The following is a 6,267-nucleotide window of genomic DNA, read 5'->3' as shown; positions in this document are numbered from 1 at the left end:
AAAATCATCAACACTTCAATCTCTCCTTAAGAATACCAAAACTCCAATTCTCAACATACATTATCCTTGGATTCAATCGCTACAACTATAGCTTTCAAAAATTCCACCAATCGTAAACTCTTAATACACTAAAAAAGAATCAATGTCTTACCCAAATCTAAGTGATCGAAGCCGTATCTGGTCAAATAAATGCAATTAAATGCAGTACTAGGAAGTGACTCCTAGGTCGTCTCCCAAGGACCATTTTTCTCTGTCAAAGGCTTAAACACGAAGGGGGAGGGTTTTGGTTCAAATTTTTTTGTTTATAACACAATAAAAAATAGATAACACAACAAGTAAAATAGATTGGCCCCTTGTTCGGATTGTAACTCTCTTATCCTTGGTTCACAATGAAATTACTCTATTAACCACTTAATCCTTGTTCCATCCGAGTTAACCAACTAAGCGAATATTAACTCAAGATTTCCCTACACGAATTAATCAAACGTATACAACATCAACATCTTCACAGATTAAGCAACGGTGGCATTGAGCACAACCCATTAAGCATGGATACGTTGATACAGAGGTTAAATGAAGAAGAACAAAGCAGAACAGAGATATACAAACATACCCAACCTCAAACAGAGATTACAATCCATAACAAGAAGCCAACCCAGGGGTTTTAGCCTTCCATTAAAATAGAAACAAAAATGAAAATGCAAGGAAGAAGGAGAAGAAGAAGAACTAATAAGATGTATTCATTCAAACAAAAATGCAGTCCAAAATACAACTAGCAAACAAAACGTGACTGGAGCAAAAAACGTGAAGAACAGAGAGCATAAAAACAAAGAGGAAGCAAAACTTAAACTGTAGCTCTAGAGAGAAAAACATAAAAGAAAAACAAAGAGAAGGCAGCCCCCAACGTGGTCACATCAGATACTGATTTTGGTGGCTGCCCTAGGACCCTAAAAAACCCTAAAAAAAGTCAATATGGGCCCCCAAGTCAGGTTTGACCCGAAAATACAATAAAAATAGAATATAAAATGAAATTAAATGCTAAGGTGGAAAATGGTGCAGTAGTGACATGGCAGATGATGTGGCAGCTCCTTTTGAAGTCCAAAAATTAATTCCAAGCCCAAATAATTATTAAACTGCCTTGAAAATAAAATTTGGAATAATTAGATTCAGAAAATTCAAATTAGTTAAAATATGAATTACCGGTCCATTTAAAGCCCAAATAGAAAACAATGCAGAATATCAACAATTAAGCACAAATCAGAGATTAAAATAAGTACAAAAAGGTAAGAAAATAAGGGAAAATAATGACTCATCACTAAGGCCTCAATAGTTCCTACAATATTAGCACAATATCTCGTCTACCACTACTCGCACATATGCTTGCAACACAAGCGATATCACTCAACCACTACTTCTTACGTAAGAAAGAAGTATCAAACAAATAAGCAATCATAAGAATGAAGAAGAACAATCATAAATAGTGTCATCTAAGCAATATCATGCCTATTAGCCAAATTCTTGAGAAAACAACACACATAATTAAATAAACAACAAACATAATTAATCATCACCCTAGCATATCAATAAGTTTCACAATCAATTCATTCCATCATTCATCTACCAAACAAGCATAGTAGACTCATAACTCACGACCGGTTGGATCGACCTGCTCTGATACCACTTAATATGACACCCTCTACCCCAACATATATATATAATAATAAAAAAGAAATATCTTATTGGATAAAAAAAATATTTAAAATTGAAACGACAATTCCAATAATCATGTGAGTAGAGAATTCACATTCATGTACTTAATCCAAATAGCAAATAAAATTACAAAGAATAAAAATTGAATTTTCCAAAATATATACTTTAATGAAACATAAACAACATCATATTCTAATTCTATCTATGTCCCGATGTCACATATCCTATCAGAGTCAAATCCCACATAGAAGCCTAAGATCCATCATCCACATCCTCAGCCTCATGTTGCTGATGGTCTCCTGAATATCAAACAAGAGAAACAACACAAAAGAAAGGAGTGAGAAACATCTCACTCTGGCTCACAGTGTAGGGACATACACCAGATAGCCAAACACAAACAATACAGTTACCTCATAGATCAATCAACAATAATAGCTTATCCAATCATCCAAGTCATACAAATAGTAATTTATCATCATTTAATAATAAGAATGCACATGCATGGACACAGACTACATATTATCATGCATGTGGCGCCAGTAAAACATCACATGGCATATTGCCGCTAGCAATACATGAAGAGTAGTCTAGGAGTACATGCCGGGTCACACCCTCTACGCACTCTCACTAGAAGGACATACTACCAGAGTCTCGTCGGGATAGCTAAGCTGCGCAAGATACATCTCATGCACACAATGGGCAAGACTGGGACTTCCAAACCGAGCTATCCCCAAGGACTAATCCCCAAAGCTTTTACACTAGGGGGCCTTCTCTGGCGATTTATTCCATATCGTACCCTTAAAAACATTTATGCATATGATGCATGTCAATCAAGACTCCATGCTTTTCTCATATCACATTTTCATGTCTCATTCCCATATCACATTATCATGTCTCAACACATCTAATCATCACATCTCCTCATTACTTTTCATCATCACATCTCCTTATTACATTTCATCATCACATTCACATTATCACATCATATTCACAATTTTCACAGAGCACTTTTATTCATATCAGAATTCATCTATTTGCGAGAGTAAACATATATTCATACATCTCATACAACAAGGAATACAATAGAATAATCAGAAGGTAAAACAGAAAATATTATAAATATCCCTGTTTCTCATAGGGTTCCCACAGGAACCCACAGAGCACTTTAATTCATATCAAAACTTGTTTATTTTCAAAATTAGACACATTTATATTTAAATATAGGAAAAAATAATATAAGAAACATATATAATTAAGGAAAACCCTCTATACGTGAGCATATAACAACAACAACAACAAACAGGGGATTGAGGGTCAATCACACTACCCAACATACATTCCCACACCTAGAGTAAGGTTTCTCACTCCCCCCTTACCTCGATAAATAGGGGTTGAAACTGAAGCAGGATCTCCTCCTCCGGGTTCCCCTTGGTCCCAAGAAAGTGTAGAAGAAAAAGGTCCAAAGTGAAAAAATGCATTTTTCTGGAGTGCCGGAATGCATTTATAGGCATCAGGATTTGGCCAGAACGGCCCGTTTCGAATCCGGAACGGCCCGTTCTGGGCACATAGAACATGTACAAAAGCCCTTCCCAGAACAGCCTGTTCCAAAACCAGAACGACCCGTTCTGAGTCAATACTTTGTTCTTTAAAACCACATCCGGAACGGGCCGTTCGCAAAGTGGAACGGCTCGTTCTGGGTTCAAATTTTACCCATGCATGCTCGAGTTGGAACGGCCCGTTCCAGGGCTATGAAAATCCATAATTACTAATTAATAAATAAATAAATAACAAATATATATATATATATATATATATATATATATATATATATATCAAATTAAAATAAAATATCAATACAATTTAAAACATGATTTTCTTCAAATAATAATTATAACAAAATATCATAATTAATAATATTATAAAAAATAATTTTCATAAATGATTATTATTAAAAACCTTTAAAAATTCAATCAAACCCATTTAATTAATCAAAATAATTATAAGGAAATAATCTTCATAAATACAAAAATAAATAATAATTATTCGTAGTATTAGTAGAAAAATTTGGGGTGTTACATTCTTAGTAGTATATTCTGCATTCTTGCATTGCTTCCCTGTAATTGAAAAAAATAACAAAGGTAATCAAAAAGTTACTTAGAATATATACTACTACAAGACATGCTATTTACATCGGTTCTTTAACATCATCTACATCGGTTCTAAAACCGATGTAGAAGAGAGTGACGTAGTAAATGTGTACAATTTTACATCGGTTTTAAAATCGATGTAGAATAATCATAAATCTACATCGGTTCTTATTATAACCGATGTAAATCTATATGCAATTCTACATCATTTTATTGCATAACCGATGTAAATACATTCTCTCCAGTCATAGGACTGACATTACCAGCAAGCATACCATACAATTCAAAAGCCATCTACAAGAGCCATTATGAAAAGAACAACTACTTTATTGACAACCTAACACACATTATGAGTGATGTAACGTAACACACATTATGTTGTCATCTTAAGGAGTTGTATCAAGTATTGATATCACATCCATCACATCCATTGTCAGCTGAAATAAAACCAAGTCATTTCTAACTATATGATATCTAATTTGCAACATGTGCGATTGCAGTGTAATTGCAATGTTCATATGTTTATACCCCAACATACTACCATAAAATTAATAAATAAATAAATAAAAAAGAAAGAGAGGAGCCGTCCAAAATGATAGTTCACTCAAAAGCAACATTGTTTTACACAAAAGCCATGAAATAACCACATACCTCGGTATCACTTTGAGTACCCAAGTCTCCTGGCCGTTTTATATAACCTGGATCTTTACTGCATCGGATTGAAATAGCATCAATAAAGTAGCGTAGATTGAAAGTTTAGAATTAAACTCGAAGATTTTTTTGATATTTCAGGACAGATTGTCAAGTTTTAGTCCTAATTATAAGTCCTAACTCTTGGATCCAACTTGAGTTCCTAAAGAATTTTATTTGAGCATTCACATCATAACAACAGGCATGCATCAGTAGAAGGTATTCATTCAAAGCGTATAATATCACACAAATACAAGGAAAGTACATATATGTATATTACCATATCACACAGAAAAACAGAAAGAATACATGACAAAGGAGATTACCTACTACACCTATAGAACAATAAGGGCACCAAATACCAGAGAAAGTGTTGTCCACGACCAAAGTCCAACAATGGCAATAATCTTTTTAAGGTTAGGAGCTAGAATTAGTGAAAATATTCAGTCAAGGTTCATCACAGAAAAGGATAGCAAACTGGCATACAATTTTTAAAATACCTGCAACAACACAGTTGACAAAGAGGATTGTGAGAAAGATTATAATACACAATAAGATGGGAGAATAACCAATATTTGTCACCATCCCACAACAAAGTTTCCCTCTCCAGTAGTTGTTATGAGCCCGTTGTTGATTTGAATGCAAAAATATAACACTATAACTTAACTATAGGAGCCTTTATCTCCGTCTCGAACCAACCTTCCTTGAACAACTTAACACACACATCACTCATCTGAAACGGTTCAAAATGCACATCGGCGGCCATGTCCTCATTGACCTCAAGCTTGACCACTACAGTAACCCACTCCTTCAAGCCATTCTCAGCATGATACTCGGCAACCTGAAGCTAATGGTCTGCGTGAAAATGAAGCCAACTTTTTGCATCCCCAAGCCGACGACAGTAGCATCGACGAGCTTCTCCTCGTCGGAGGTCCTCGGAGCCCTGCTGGGGAGGCTCATAGATGAATTTGATCTCGACCTTGCCGTCGTCAGAGACGGTGCCGCACATGAAGCCGCCGCGCTTGACAGCGAAGACGAGGGTGTCATTGACGTAGTGCTGGAAGGCGTTGGCGCAGTCGCGGTCGAAGGAGATGAGTTGGCAGTGGGGATTCTCCTGGTGCGTGATGCGCATCTACTTGGCGATGAGGTCTTCCATGGACGAAGAAGCCGGCGGGGTTGAAGGCGGGGCCGGGGACGCGACGCTTGCCATCATAGACGAGGAAAAGGATGGAGCCGTGGGCGAGGGGGAGGGTGGAGAGGGGCCCGACGGGGTTGGAGAGGTCGGAGAATCGGAAGAGATCTTGGGGGGATTTGGCGAGGAGGAAACCCTAGCACACAGAGATAGAGAATGTGTGAAGAAGCTAAAGGGCTTCCACACGAGGTAATACTACATCGGTTATTTTGAAAACCGATGTAGATCTATTTGTAAATATTTACAAAATTGCCACCACGCATTTAGATCTACATCGGTTTTGTTCATAACCGATGTAAATTTGCTTTACATTCAACTTATATTTACGAATATGCCACCGTATCCAATTTTTACATCGGTTCTACCTAAACCGATGTAGAATTGGCGATGTAGAACAGTAACATTCTAGTAGTAAGAAAATCACTTCTGTGCAGAAAATCTTCGGAAGCATAATAGCTTGAATAGCAGAAATCCCTGATTAGAATAATTCGATAATTCTTTTATTTTTTTTTACTTTCTTGTTCAAGA

At 36.3% G+C, this 6,267-nt stretch overlaps 1 pseudogene; it reads right to left on the bottom strand.

Moving 5' to 3' along the window:
- Window positions 1-5,072: 5,072 nt before the first annotated feature.
- LOC145958614 (NPL4-like protein A pseudogene) lies at window positions 5,073-6,002 on the bottom strand (annotated as a pseudogene).
- Between the last annotated feature and the right edge of the window lie 265 nt (window positions 6,003-6,267).

Source organism: Cajanus cajan, chromosome 6 (assembly GCF_000230855.2).
Source record: "Cajanus cajan strain Asha chromosome 6, NIPB_CcT2T_4, whole genome shotgun sequence".
NCBI classification, from domain to species: domain Eukaryota; kingdom Viridiplantae; phylum Streptophyta; class Magnoliopsida; order Fabales; family Fabaceae; genus Cajanus; species Cajanus cajan.
Note: the sequence above shows the minus strand (reverse complement) of the source record. Positions and strands in the feature narration are given on the sequence as shown.